Here is a 15603-nt window from a genome sequence, read left to right as displayed (position 1 = left end):
GAATTGTATTCATTAATTCCTTTATTTATAATCTCAACCATTTTATGTTTGTCACTCTTTCTGCTCTCTTTGGCTTTTTCCCTCTCTTTTCCAAGGGTTATAGGATTACTGACAGGTTGGTTTAAAGTTTAGTTCAGGATTCTATGTATCAATATGCTTTATTTACATTTTGTTTTAATTTTCAATTTTTAATTTTTTGTGTACATAGTAGGCGCACATATTTATGAAGCACATGAAACACTCTGATACAGGCACATAATGCACGATAATCACATCAGGGTAAATAGGGAATCCATGAACCCAAGCATCTATCTTTTCCTTGTGTTACAAACGATCTAGTTATACTCTTTCAGTTATTTTAAAATGCACAATAAATTATTGTTGACCATAGTCACCCTGGTTGCATGATCAAATAATAGATCTTATTCACTGACTGTAACTGTATTTTTGTACCCATTAACCATCGCCATCCTCCCTACCCATTACCCTTCCCAGCTTCTGGTAATCATCTCATTCTACTCTATCTCCATGAGTTTAATTGTTTTAATTTTTAGCTCCCACAAATAAGTGAGAACATGTAAAGTTTGTCTTTCTGTGCCTGCCTCATTTCACTTAAAATAATGTCCTCCAGTTATATTCGTGTTGTCACAAATGAAAGGATCTCATTGTTTTTATGGCTGAGTAATACCCCATTAGGTATATGTGCCACCTTTTCTTTATCCATTTGTCTGTCAGCGGACACCTAAGTTGCTTCCAAATATTGGCTAATGTGAATAGTGCTGCAATAGACACGGGAGTGCAGTTATCTCTTTGATATATCAATTTTCTTACTTTTGGATATGTACCCAGCAGTGGGGTGGTTGGATCATATATATGTAAGCTCTATTTTTAGTTTCTTTGAGCAAACTCCAAACTGTTCTTTATAGTGGTTGTACTAATTGACATTACCCCCAAGATTGTACAAGGGTTCCCATTTCTCCATATCTTCACCAGCATTTGTTATTACCTGTCTTTGGATAAAAGTCATTTTAGCCGGGATGAGATGATACCTCATTGCAGTTTTGATTTGCATTTCTCTGATGACCAAAGATGTTGAGCATCTTTTCATATACCTGTTTGTCATTTGTATGTCTTCTTTTGAGAAACCTCTATTCAAATCTATTGTCTATTTTTGAATTGGATTATTAGACATTTTCTTACAGAGTTGTTTGAGCTACGTATATACTCTGGTTATAAATCCCTTGTCAGATGGTGATATGGTTTAGGTCTATGTCCCCACCTAAATTTCATGTTCAGTCATAATTTCCAGTGTTGGAGGTGAAGCCTGGTGGAAGGTGATTGGGTCATGGGGTGATTTCTCATGGTTTAACAACATCCCATTGGAACTGTTGTTGCAATAGTGAATGCTTGTGAGATCTGGTTGTTTAAAAGTGTGTGGCACCTCCCTCACTCTCTCTTGGTCCTGCTTCTATCATGTAAGACCCCTGTTTCTGCTTTTTCTTCTTCCGTGAGTAAAGATCCCTGAGGCCTTCCCAGAAGTAGTTGCTGCCATGCTTACTGTACTCCTGCCTGTGTATATGTACCATAATTTCTTTATCCATTCACAAGATACAAAACACCACCTGTTCTCTAAAACCTATTGAAATAATAATAATAAAACTACCATATTAAATGTCTAGCAGAGTTATTCCCATGCCAGAATTTTTATGGCTTCAGGTCTTAGATTTAAGTCTCTGATCCATCTTGAGTTGATTTTTTACAATGAGAGAAATGAGGATCCAGTTTCATTCTTCTACATGTGGCTTGCCAATTTTCCCAGCACCATTTGTTGAATAGGGTGTCCTTTCTCCACTTTATGTTTTTGTTTGCTTTGTTGAATATCAGTTGGCTATAAGTATTTGGTTTTATTTCTGAATTGTCTATTCTGTTCCATTGGTGTATGTGCCTGTTTTTATACCAGTACCATGATGTTTTGGTAACTATAGCCTTATAGTATAGTTTGAAGTCAGGTAATGTGATGCCTCCAGATTTGTTCATTTTACTTAATCTTGCTTTGGCTTTGTGGGCTCTTTTTTCATTTCGTATGGATTTTAGGATTGTTTTTACTAGCTTTGTGAAAAATGATGATGGTATTTTGAGGGGAATTGGATTGAATTTTTATGGATTGCTTTTGGCAATATGGTCATTTTCACAGTACTGATTCTAACCATCCATGAGCATGGGATTTGCTTCCATTTGTTTTTGTTGTCTGATTTCTTTCGGCAATGTTTTGTAGTTTTCCTTGTAGAGATCTTTCACCTTCTTGGTTAGGTATATTCCTAAGTTGGTTTTTTTTTTTTTGCAGCTGTTGTAAAGAAGGTTGAGTTCCTAATTTGATTTTTAGCCTTTATCACCATTGGTGTATAGCAGTGCTACTTATTTGTGAATATTGATTTTGTATCTTGAAACTTCACTGAATTCATTAATGAGATCTAGAAGCTTTTTGAATGAGTCTTTAGGATTTTCTACGTGTACCATCATATTATTGATGAACAGTGACAGTTTGACTTCCACTTTACTGATTTGGATGCCTTTATATCTTTTCTCTTGTCTGATGACTCTGGCTAGGACTTCCAGTTCTATGTTGAACAGAAGTGGTGAGAGTAGGCATTCTTGTTTTGTTCCAGTTCTCAGAGGGAATGAATTTTTCCCCATTCAATATAATGTTGGCTCTGGGTTCGTCATAGAAGACTTTATTATCTTAAGGTATGTCCCTTCTATGCTGATAGGATTAAAACCCTAAAAGGATGCTGGATTTTGTCAAAAGCTTTTTCTGCATCTATTGAGATGATCATACAAATTTTGTTTTTAAATGCGTTTATATGGTATATCACATTTATTAACTTGTGTATATTAAACCATCCCTGCATCCCTGCTATGAAACCTACTTGATCATGGTGGATTATCTTTTTGATATGCTGTTGGATTTGTTTAGCTGGTATTTTGTTGAGGATTTTTGCATCTGTGTTCATCAAGAATATTGGGCTGTAGTTTTATTTTTTTGTTATGTACTTTCCCAGTTTTGATATTACGGTGAAACTGGTTTCATAGAATGATTTAGGGAGGAGTCTCTTTTCCTCTATCTTTTGGAATAATTTCAGTACAATTGGTACTAATTCTTCTTGGAATGTCTGATAGAATTCAGCTGTGAATCCATCTGGTACTGGGCTTTTTTTTCTTGTCATGTTTTAAATTACTGTTTTAATCTCGCTACTTGTTTATTGATCTGTTCAGAATTTCTATTTCTTCTTTATTTAATCTAGGAGGGTTGTTTATTAACAGGAATTTATCCATCCTCTCTAGATTTTCTAGTTTGTGTGCATAAAGGTGTTCACAGTAGGCTTCAGAATTTCTATTTCTTCCTTATTTAATCTAGGAGGGTTGTTTATTAACAGGAATTTATCCATCCTCTCTAGATTTTCTAGTTTGTGTGCATAAAGCTGTTCACAGAATGATCTTTTGGATTTCTGTGGTATCAGTTTTAATATCTCTCATTTTGTTTGTAAGTGAGCTTATTTTTATCTTCTCTCTTCTTTTCTTAGTTAATATCACTAATGGTCAATCAATTTTGTTTATATTTTCAAGGAACCAGCTTTTTTGTTTCATTTATCTTTAAATTATTCTCATTTCAATTTCAATTAGTTCTGCTCTGATCTTTTTTTCTTCTGCTGGGTTTGGTTTTTGTTTGTCTAGTTCTGTTAGGTGTGAGCTTAGATGGTCTATTTGTGCTCTCTCAGATTTTTTGATCTAGGCCTTTAATGTTAGGAACTTTCCTCTTAGCAATGCTTTTGTTGTATCCCAGAGGTTTTGATAGTTTGTGTCACTATTATCATCCAGTTTAAAGAATTTTCTAGATTTCAATCTTGATTTCACTGTTGACTCAAAGATCATTCAGGAGAACATCATTTAATTTTCATGTATTTGTATAGTTTTGAGGATTCCTTTTAGAGTGAATTTTCAATCTTATTCCACTGTGGTCTCAGAGAGAACTTGATATAGTTTTGATATTTTTAAAATTTATTGAGATTTGTTTTGTAGCCTATCATATAATCTATCTTGGAGAATGTTCTGTGTGCTGACAAAAAAAAAATGTTATTCTGCAGATGTTGAGTAGAATGTTCTGTAAACATCCCTTTAGTTCATTTGTTCCAGGGTATACTTTAAGTCAATTTTTTTTTGTTGAATTTCTGTCTTGATGACCTGTCCAGTGCTGTCAGTGGTGTATTCAATTTCCCCACTATTATTGCTTTGCTGTGTATCTCATTTAAGTCTAGTGTAATTGTTTTATAAATTTGGGAGCTCCTGTGTTAAGTGCATATGTATTCAGTACTATGATATTTTCATGGACTGATATTTTTATCATTATATAATGCCCCTCTTTGTCTTTTTAAATTTTTGTTGCTTTAAAGTCTGTTTCGTCTGATAGAAGAATAGCTACTCCTGCTCACTTTGGGTTTTCATTTGCATGGAATATCTTTCTTCTACCCCTGTACCTTAAGTTCATATGAGTTCTTATGTGTTAGCTGAGCTGCTTGAAGACAGCAAATAGTTGGTGGTTGGATTTTTGTCCATCCTGCCATTCTGTATTTTTTAAATGGAACATGTAGGTCACTTACATTCAGTGTTAGTATTGAGAGATGAGATACTGTTTTTTCATCATGCTAATTGTTGCCAGAATACTTTTAATTGTGTTTTTGTTTTATAGGTCATTTGAGATTTATGCTTTAAGAAGGTTCTATTTTGGTGTATCTCAAGGTTTTGTTTCAAGATTTAGAACTCCTTTTAGCATTCCTTATAGTGCTGGCTTGGTAATGGGGAACTGTCTCCACATTTGTTGGTCTCAAAAAGACTTTATCTCTCCTTTGTTTATGAAGCTTAGTTTCACTGGATACAAAATTCTTGCCTTATAATTTTTTTTGTTTGTTTGTTTTCTGAGGTTAAAGATAAGACCCCAATCTCTTCTGGCTTGTAGGGTCTCTGCTGAGAAATCCGCTCTTAATCTGACAGGTTTTTAATTTATAGTTACCTGATGCTTTTGCCTCACAGCTCTTAAGATTCTTTCCTTTTTCTTGACTTTAGATAACTTGATGATCTTGTGCCTAGGTGATGATCTTTTTGTCACAAATTTCCCGGGTGTTCTTTGATCCTCTTGTATTTAGATGTCTAGATCTCTAGTGAGGCCAGGAAAGTTTTCCTCAGTTATTCCCTCAAATAAGTTTTTCAACCGTTTAGATTTCTCTTTCTCAGGAACACCAGTTATTCTTGTGTTTAGTCACTTAACATCATCCCAGATTTCTTAGAGGCTTTGTTCATTTTGTATTACTTCTTTTTTCTTTGTTTTTGTTGGATTGAGTAATTCAAAAGCCTTCTCTGTGAGCTCTGAAGTTTTTTCTTCTACTTTTTCTACTCTTTCCAGTGTATTTTGTATTTCTTTAAAAGTGTCTTTTATTTCCAGAAGTTGTGATTTTGTTGTTGTTGTTGTTGTTATGATATCTATTTCTCTGGAGAATTTTTCATCCATATCCTATATATATTTTTAAATATCTTTAAGTTTGTTGTTGCCTTTCTCTCGCACCTCGTTGAGTAGCTTAACAATCAACCTTCTGAATTTTTTTTTCTGGCAATTAGGAGATTTCTTTATGGTTAAGATCCATTGCTGGAAAGCTAGTTTGATCTTTTATGTTTACTTTATTTTTGAAATGGAGTCTTGCTTTGTCACCCAGCTTGGAGCGCAATGGCGCGATCTCGCCTCACTGCAACCTCGCCTCCTGGGTTCAAGCGATTCTCTTGCCTCAGCCTCCCGAGTACCTGGGACTACAGGCACGTGCCACCTAGCTAATTTTTATATTTTTAGTAGAGACAGTTTCACCATGTTGGCCAGGCTGATCTTGAACTCTTGACCTCAGCTGATACACCTGCCTCAACCTCCCAAAGTGCTGAGGTTAAAGGTGTGAGTCACCCCTCCTGGCTGCTAGTTTGATCTTTTAGGGATGTTATAAAACTTTGTTTTGTCACTTTACCAGAATTGTTTTCCTGGTTCCTTCTCATTTGGGTGGACTATTTCAGTTGAAAGATTTGGAATTTAAGGGCTGCTGTTCAGATTCTTTTGTCCCATGGGGTCCCTTTATGTGGTGTTCTCCCCATCTCCTAGTAATAGGAATCTCTGAGAGCAGACCGCAGTGATGGTTAATTCCCTTCTGGGTGTAGCCACTCAGCAGGGCTACCATGCTCTATGATGGTGCTGTGGGATGTCTGCAAAGAGTTCTGTGAAATGATTCATCTTCAGGACTTCCAGCCATGGAAATCAGTGGAGGTGGCACTGGAGTGTAGTCAACTCTTGAGAGTCCTTGGTTTTAGTTTTGTTTAATATTCTGATTTTCTCAAAGGTTGATTATTCTAGCAGCAAAGTTGTCACATGGACAGACTCAGGACCTCTGGTTAGCCAGAATGTTACAGGCCGTGGAATTAGCTATTGTTTTTTCTTTTGGAGCAGGGTTATTCTGTTATTGAGTTGCTGTAATGGCTTGAGTTGGTTGGCCTCCAGGCAGGAGGTGTTGTTCTCAAGAGAGCACCAGCTGTGTTAGTAGAAGGGGAATAAAACTTTGCCCTAAGTTGGCCGGGATAATTTTTCAGGTTTCTCAGGTGATAGGCAGGACCATAGAGCTCCAAAGAGTTCATCTTTTGTCTTTAGCTACTTGGCTGAGTAGAGAAAAACCATCAGGTTGGGGCAGGATTCGAAGTGTCTTGAGCTCAGACTCTCCTTGCATGGGGCTTGCTGCAGCCACTGTAGGGGATCAGGGGTGGTTCTCAGGCCACTGGAGTTATGTTCTAAGAAGGATCATGGCTGCCTCTGCTGCATCATACAGGTTGCCAGGGAAGTGGGGGAAATCTGGCAGTGACAGACCTCACCCACCTCCCATGCAGCCAACAAAGCCAGTCTCACTCCTGCTGTGCCCAACCAACAGTGCCGAGATTATAACCAGGCACCTGGTGAACCGGGCTGAAATCCTGCCTCAGGCTGCAAGCGTCCCCAGTGAGAAGGCAAGCAGGGCTTTCAGGCCTGGCCCCTTGCCACCCGCCCACACCTTTGGCTGTGGCTTCTGGGCTCATATCTGCACTTACTATTTGCCCGCCCCAGATCCTGCTGAGGAAGATTTGTGTTCAGTTGAAATTATTACGAAGTTCAACTAGAATCTTCTTTCACCCTGCGGCCCCTCCCTAATTCCGCTGGTTGCCTTTGCCAAGGACTTGTGATATAAAGACAGGGGTAGCTTCTTTGCGCTGAAACTGGGGACTGGGAGTGCCTAGAGGGCTCTTCCCACTGCTTCTCCTACTTTTATATTTTATTCAACTCCCAAAATTCATTTCAGCTCTAGGTAAGGTTAAATTCTTCTCCTGTTACCGGGATTTTCAAGTTCCCCAGTGGAGATGTGTGTTTGGAGGCAGACTTTTCCCTGTTCACATTTTGGGAACTCACCATTTTTTGGCTGTTTCACAGAATTTGCCATGACAAGTCGCTTCTTTCGAAGGGTCTGTGAATTCTTTTGACCTTCCTAGTATGTTCCTGTGGTGGTTTGTGGAGCAAAAGTTCACAATGTGAGTCTCCATTTGCTGTTCTATTCATCCAAGTGGGAGCTGCATGTTATTCATGTCTCCTATCTGCTATTTTCTCCACACCACTTTCTCTCGTAGTTTTGATTTGCGTTTCTCTGATGATCAATGTTGTTGAGCACTTTTTCATATGCCTCTTTGTCATTTGCATGTCTTCTTTTGAGAAATGTCTATTTAAATCTTCTGTCCATTTTAAAAATTATATTATTAGATTTTTTCCTATAGATTTCTTTGTGTTCCTTATGTATTCTAGCTATAAATTCCTTGTGAGATGTGTAGTTTGCAAATATTTTCTCCCACTATGTGAGTTGTCTCTTCATTGTGTTGATTGTTTGCTTTGCTGTGTAGAAGCTTTAACTTGATGTGATGCCATTTGTCCATTTTTGCTTTGGTTGCCTGTACTTGTGGGATATTTCTCAATAAATCTTTGCCTACTCCAAAGGTAAAGTCACTCTCTGTCTTGGAGAATTTCCCCAACATTTTCTTTTAGTAGTTTCATAGTTTGAGTTGTTAGATTTAAGCCTTTAATCCATTTTGAAATGGTTTTTGCCTATGGCAAGACATAAGGGTCTGGTTTCTTTCTCCTGCATGGGGATATCCAGTTTTCTCAGCATCATTTATTGGAGAGACTGTCTTTTCCCCAGTGTATGTTCTTGGCACTTTTGTCGAAAATGAGTTCACCTTAGGTTTGTGGATTTGTTTTTGTGTTCTCTATTCTGCTCTGTTGGTCTACATGTCTGTTCATGCCAGCCCCATGCTATTTTGGTTACCATAGCTCTGCAGTAATATTTGAAGTCAGGTAATGTGATTCTTTGGCTATTGTAGGTTTTTTGTGGTTTCATATACATTTATATAGGATTGCTGTTTCTAGTTCTGTGAAGAATATCTTTGGTATCTTGATAGGGTCTGCATTAAATCTGTAGATTGCTGTGGGTTGTATGGACATTTTAACAATGTTGATTATTTCTATCTATGTACATGGAATATCTTTACATTTTTTCAGTCTTCTTGAGTTTCTTTCATTAATGTTTCATGGTTTTCACTGTAGAGAGCTTTCACTTCTTTGATTAAGTTAATTCCTGTATAGTTTATTATGCTTGTGACTACTCTGAATGGGATTACTTTGTTGATTTCTTTCTCAGATTGTTCACTATTGGCATTTAGAAATGCACCGATTTTTGTTTGTTGATTTTGTATCCTGTAACTGTACATTATTTGTTTATCAGGTCTACTAGGTTTTTTTTTTTTGGTGGAGCCTGTAGGTTTTTCCAAAAGTAACATTATAACATCTACAAAGATGGATAAATTGACTTGTTCATTTCAAAGTTAGATGCCCTTTATATCTTTCTCTTGTCTGATTGCTCTAGCTAGGACTTCTAGTAGTACATTGAAGAACAGTCGTGAAAGTGGACATCTTTGTCGTGTTCCACATTTAGAGAAAAACCTTTCAGTTTTTTTCCCATGAAGTGTTATATTAGCTGTGATTCTTTAATATATGGCTTTTATTATGTTGCAGTATGTTTCAAACCCCAGTACTTTGAGACTTCTTGTCAGGAAACTATGTTGAATTTTATCAAATCCTTTCTTAGCATCATCTGAATTTATCATATGGTTTTTGTCCTTCATTCCATTGATATGATGTATCACATTGATTGATTCGCATCAGGTGAACCATCCTTGGATTCCTGGGATAAATCCCACTTGGTCATGATGAATGATCTTCTTAATGTTTTCATGAATTCAATTCTTTAGTATTTTGTTGAATATTCTTGCATCAATATTCTTCAGGGACATTGTTCTATAGTTTTATTTTTTTGATGTGTCTTTGTCCAGTTTTGGTACCAGTGTACTATTGGCCTTGTAGAATCAGTTTGGAAGTATTTCCTCCTCCTTTTCTTTTTCAGAATACTTTGAAGTTGGATTGGTATTGGTTCGTCATTAAATGTTTGATAAAATTGAGCAATGAAACCCATCAGGTCCTTCCATTTCTTTGCTGGGAGACTCTTTATTACAGCTTTGTTCTCATTACTTGTTTTTGTCTGTTCAGGTTTTGGATTTCCCCATGGTTCAGTTTTTGTAAGTTGTATCTATGTATGAATTTACCAACTTCTTCTGGATTTTCTAATTAATTGGCATACAGTTGCTCATAGTAGCCTCTAATGATCTTTTCAATTTTTGTGGTATTGGTTATAATATAATCTTTTTCATCTCTGATTTTATTTAATTGGGTCTTCTCTCTTTTTTCGTATTCTGGGTTTAAGTTTGTCCATTCTTTTCATCTTTTCAAAAAACTGACTTTTTGTTTCAATGATCTTTTTTAGTGTTTTTTTTTTTTTAATTTTCAATTATATTTATTTTTCATCTGCTCTTATTTATTTATTTTCTTCTACTAAGTTTGGGTTTGATTTGATCTGGCTTTTCTAGTTCTTTGAGATGCATGTTTAAGTTGTTTGTTTGAAGTTTTTCTAAAAACCTTTTGAAGTCACCCTTATAGCTCTAAACATTTATTTATTTAGACAGAGTTTTGCTCTTGTTGCCCAGGCTGGAATGCAGTGGTGCAATCTAGGCTCACTGAAACTTCTGCCTCCTGCATTCAAGCAATTCTCCTGCCTCAGCCTCCTGAGTAGCTGGGATAACAGGTGTGAGCCACCACGCCTAGCTAATTTTTTGTCTTTTTAGTAGAGATGGGGTTTCATCATGTTGGCTAGGCTGGGCTCAGACTTCTGAACTCAGGTGATCCACCTGCCTCGGCCTCTCAAAGTGCAGGGATTACAGGTGTGAGCCACCATGCCTGGCCAAATTTTATTTTTTACTATTTCTTTGACTGTATCTCATAGGTTTTGGTATATCATGTTTCTGTTTTTATTGGTTTAAGAAAGTTTTCAATCTTCTTCGTAATTCCTTCATTGACCCACTGTTCACTCAGGAGCATATTTTCTTTTTTTCATGTATTTGGATAGTTTAAAAAATTCCTCTTATTATTGGTTTCCAGTTCTATTGTGTTCAGAAAATATATTTGTTATAATTTTATTTTTGAGGAATTTTTAAAGACTTGTTTTGTGTCCTGACATATGTTCTATTCTTGAGAATGATCTATGTGCTGAGGAGAAGAATGGGTATTCTGCAGTCATTGAATGAAATGTTCTATAAATATCTGTTAGATCCATTTCTTCTACAGGGCAACTGAATTCTAATATTTCTTTGTTGATTATCTATTTTTATAATTTGTGCAGTGCTGAATGATGGGTCTTGAAGTCTCCAGCAATTAATGTGCTAGGGTCTATTTCTTTCTTTAGTTCTAATATTTTTTGCCTTAAATATCTGGGTGCTCCAGTGTTTGTTGCATATATATTTACAATTGTTATAACCTCTTGCTAAATGGACCCCTGCATTATATAGTGACCTTCTTTCTCTCTTCCTATAGTTTTTGTCTTGAAATCTATTTTGTCTGATAAGACTACTCCTGCACTTTTCGGATTTTTATTTGCATAGAATATCTTTTTTCATCCCTCTATTTCAGCTTTTGTGTGTCTATAGAGGTGAAATATGTTTCCTATAGGCAGCAAATCACGGGGTCTTGTTTTTTATCCATCCACCTACTCTATGTCTTTTGATTGGAAATTTCCTTCCTTTTACATTCAGTGTTACTGATAAGTAAGAATGTATTCTTGTCTTTTTGTTGTTTGTTTTCTGGTTGTTTCATGGTCTTCTCTTTCTTCTTTTCTTCCTTCTCATCTTCCTTTTAATGAACGTGATTTTATCTTGTGATACATTTTCATTTCTTGATATATTTTTTATTTATCTGTTATATAGTTTTTGATTTGACATTGCCATGAGGCTTTAAAATAATATAACCCATTGTTTTAAACTGATTACAACTTAACACTGATTGCATAAATAAACCACCCAACAAACAAGATTAGAGAAAACTAAGAGAAAATCTGTAATTTAACTTTGTCTCCCCACTTTTAAACTTTCTTTTTAAAAAAAAAATTTCTTTTTTGTAATGGAGTTTTGCTCTTGTTGCCTAGACTGGAGTGCAATGGCATGATCTCAGCTCACCACAATCTCTGTCTTCCAGGTTCAAGCAGTTCTCCTGCCTCATCCTCCTGAGAAGCTGGGATTACAGGCATGCTCCATCACACCTGGCTAATTTTGTATTTTTAGTAGAGATGGGGTTTCTCCTTGTTGGTCAGGCAGGTCTCGAACTCCTGACCTCAGGTGATCTGCACACCTTGGCCTCCCAAAGTTATGGGATTACAGGTGTGAGCCGCCACACCCGGCTGAAATTTTTTATCTTTATTTTGAATTCTGGAGTAAATGTGCAGGATGTGCAGGTTTGTTATATACATGTGCCATGGTGGTTTGCTGCACAGATCAACCCATCACACCTGGATATTGAGCTCAGCATGCAATAGCTGTTTTTTCTAATGGTCTCTCTCTCCCGCACCCTAACTCTGACAGGCCTCAGTGTTTGTTATTCCCCTCCCTGTGTCCATGTGTACTAATTCTTCAGCTCCCACTTATAAGTGAGAACATGTGGTTTTGGTTTTTCATTCCCGTGTTAGTTTGCTCAGGATAATGGCTTCTAGCTCCTTTTATGGCCCTGCAAAGAGCATGATCTTGTTCTTTTATATGGCTACATAGTATTCCATGATGTATATGTATCACATTTTTTTATGCAGTCTATCATTGATAGGCATTTAGGTTGATTCCATGTCTTTGCTATTGTGAATAGTGCTATGATAAACATACACATATGCAAGTATCTTTGTAACAGGATGATTTTAATTTCTCTGGGTAATACCCAGTTATGGGATTGCTGGGTCAAATGGTGTTTCTGGTTTTAGATCTTTGAAGAATAGCCACACCTTCTTCCACAGTGGTTGAGCTAATTTACGTTCCCACCAACAGTGTAAAAGTGTTCCTATATCTCTGCAACCTTGCCAGCATCTGTTATTTCTTGACTTTTTAATAATTGTCATTCTGACTGGCATGAGATGGTATCTCATTGTGGTTTTGATTTGCATTTCTCTAATGATCAGTGATTTTGAGTTTTTTTCATATATTGGTTGGCCACATGAATATCTTATTTTGAGAAGTGTCTGTTCATGTCCTTTGCCCACTTTTTAATGGGATTGTTTGTTTTTTTCCTTGTAAATATGTTTAAGTTCCTTGTAGATTCTGGGTATTAGACCTTTGTCAGATGGATAGATTGCAAAAGTTTTCTCCTATTCTGTAGGTTGCCTGTTTGCTCTGATGGTTAAACTTGTTTCTATTTATATTTACTCTTCTGTCAATGTCTTGAAAAGTTGTAGTTATTATTTTTTCAGTTCATCTTTTAATATTACCACATAAGATATATGTAGTGTACATACCACAATTACAGTGTTATAATAGTCTGTGTTCCTCTGTGTACTATCTGTTATCAGTGAGTTTTGTGCCTTGAAATGACTTTTTATTGCTAGTTTATGTTCTTTTCTTTCAGATTGAAGAATTTTCCTTTGTATTTTTTATAGGTCAGGACTGGTGTTGATGAAATCCCTCAGCTCTTGTTTGTCTGGAAAAGTCTTTCTCTTTCATGTTGGAAGAGTAATTTTTCTGTGTATGATATTCTTGATTACAAGTTTTTCTTTTTCACTTTAAACGTGTCATGCCATTCTCTCCTGGCACATATGGCTTCTGCCAAGAAGTCTGCTGCCATATATGTAGGAGATTTTTTGTATGTTATTTGTTTCTTTTCTATTGCTGCTTTTAGTATTCTTTTTTATTCTTGCATTTTGAGAGTGTGATTGTTAAATGTCTTGAGGTAGTCTTCTTTGGGTTCAATCTGTTTGATGTATAACTTTCTTGTACTTGAATATTAATATCTTTCTCTAGATTTGAGAAGTTCTCTGTTATTATCCCTTTGAATATACTTTCTACCTCTGTTTCTTTCTCTACCTTCTCTTTAAGGCAAATGACTCTTAGTTTTGCACTTTTGAGACAATTTTCTAGATCCTGCAAGCATGAGTCATTGTTTTCTTTTTTTCTATTGTCTCTCCTGACTTGTATTTTCAAATAGCCAGTCTTCAAGCTTGCTAATTCTTTGTTCTGCTTAATCAATTCTTCTATTTAAAGACTATGATGCATTCTTTTTTAATGTCAACTGCATTTGATTTCTGCTTAGTTCTATTTACTTACTTGAGTCTCTTTGTTAAATTTATCTGATAAAATTCTGAATTTCTTCTCCATGTTATCTTGAATTCCTTTGAGTTTTCTCAAACATAGCTATTTTGAATTCTAGGTCTGAAAGGTCACGTATCTGTTTTTCCAGGATTAGTCTCTGGTGCCTTATTTAGTTCATTTGGTGAGTTCATGTTTTCCTTATGGTCTTGATGCTTGTGGATGTTCATTGGTGTGTGGGCATTTAAGAGTTAGATATTTATTGTAGTCTTCCTAGTCTGGGCCAGTTTGTACTCATTCTTGGGATGACTTTCCAGGTATTCAGAGGGACTTGGGTTTTGTGATCTACCTTTTTGATCACTGCATCCATGTCTGCGCAAGGTTGCATCTCAAACCCAGTAAGGTTGTGGCTCTTGCAGACTCATAGACGTATTGCCTTTATGATATCTTGGATTTCATATTCTTGGATTATGTCCAGAATAATTCTCTCACATACCATGTATAAACTCTTGTTCTCTTTTGTTACTTCCCCCCAACAAACAGAATGTCTCTGTCTTCCTCTCTCTCTCTTTCTCTGCTGAACTACCTGGAACTGGGAGAGGGTTGACAGAAGGACCCCCATGACCACCACAACTGCTACATCACTGGGTCAAACCTAACGCTATTATGTTACTGGGTCTCTCCCAAGCCTGTGATAACCACTGCCTGGCAAATCCTATGTTTTCTCAAGACCTAGGGCTTTACAATCAGCCAGGCATGTGTTCTTTCCTTCAGGGTGCCAAGTTTTCCCTAGCCTTGGGTGGGTCCAGAGATGCTTTCTGGTAGTCAGGGCCTGGAGTCAGAAACTTTAGGAATGTAACTGATGCTCTATTCTCCTGTGGCTGAGCTGGTGCCCAAGCCACAAGATAAAGTCCTTCCCATTTTTCCTCCCCTTTCACAAGCATTGGACTTCCTCTCTATTGCCATCCTCACCCCAGGCTCATGGTGAGTACTGCCTGGCTACTGCCAATGTTCACTCAAGGCCCAAAAGACTCTTCAGTAAGCTTGTGTTGAATGCTACCAGGCCTGGGATTCTCCCTTCAGGGCAGTGGGTTACCTTCTTGTGAAGGGCAGGTCTAGAAGTGCTGTCCAAAAGCAAAGACCTGTAATCAGAGACCCTAAGAACCTGCTTGGTGCTCTACCCTACTGTGGTTAAACTGGTACCTAAGGTGGAAGAGAAAGTCTCCTTTACCCTTTTCTCTCCTTTTCTCAAGCAGGAATTTCTCCTCATAGCCACCACAGGAGGGAATTTGCTAGGTCACCCCTGAATCTAGTATGTCTCATCTCAGTCTCACCCACGTCCCATGGTGAATACTCCTGGCTATCACTGCTGACTAATCAGGGATAAAGGGTTCCCTAATCAGCAGGTCAAGAATACTCTCAGGACTGGGTTCTTCCCTTCAGAGCAGCATGTTCTCTTCTGGCCCAAGGTGTGTTTACAAATGTCATCCAGGAGCTAGGGCCTGTAATTGGGGCCATAGGACTTTGCCTCGTGCCCTGTCCTGCTGTGGTTCAGCTGATATCCAAGTTGCAAGACAAAGTCTTCATTAGTTTCCGCTTTCTCTTCCCCTCAATTGGAAGGAAAGAGTCTTTCTGAAGCTGTGAGCTGCACTGTGTGATGTTGGGCGAGGGGTAGGGCAAGCACTCCCTTGTTTGTCCTGGTTGATGTATCATTAGGACATGTTATCCCCAAGTTCCCTGGCTCTGATCTCAGGATAGCACCAGGACTTGCTCAGGAATTGCAGTCCT

General features: G+C 37.3%; 1 protein-coding gene across 1 annotated transcript in view; it reads left to right on the top strand.

Moving 5' to 3' along the window:
- Positions 1-15603, top strand: part of SH3BGRL (SH3 domain binding glutamate rich protein like) — a 105260-nt gene that overhangs the window by 14006 nt on the left and 75651 nt on the right. The gene's annotated exons all lie outside the window — the stretch shown is intronic.

This window comes from Cebus imitator, unplaced genomic scaffold, assembly GCF_001604975.1.
Source record: "Cebus imitator isolate Cc_AM_T3 unplaced genomic scaffold, Cebus_imitator-1.0 Scaffold412, whole genome shotgun sequence".
In the NCBI taxonomy this organism is placed as follows: domain Eukaryota; kingdom Metazoa; phylum Chordata; class Mammalia; order Primates; family Cebidae; genus Cebus; species Cebus imitator.
The sequence above is the reverse complement of the archived record's forward strand: the minus strand, read 5'-3'. Positions and strand labels throughout refer to the sequence as shown.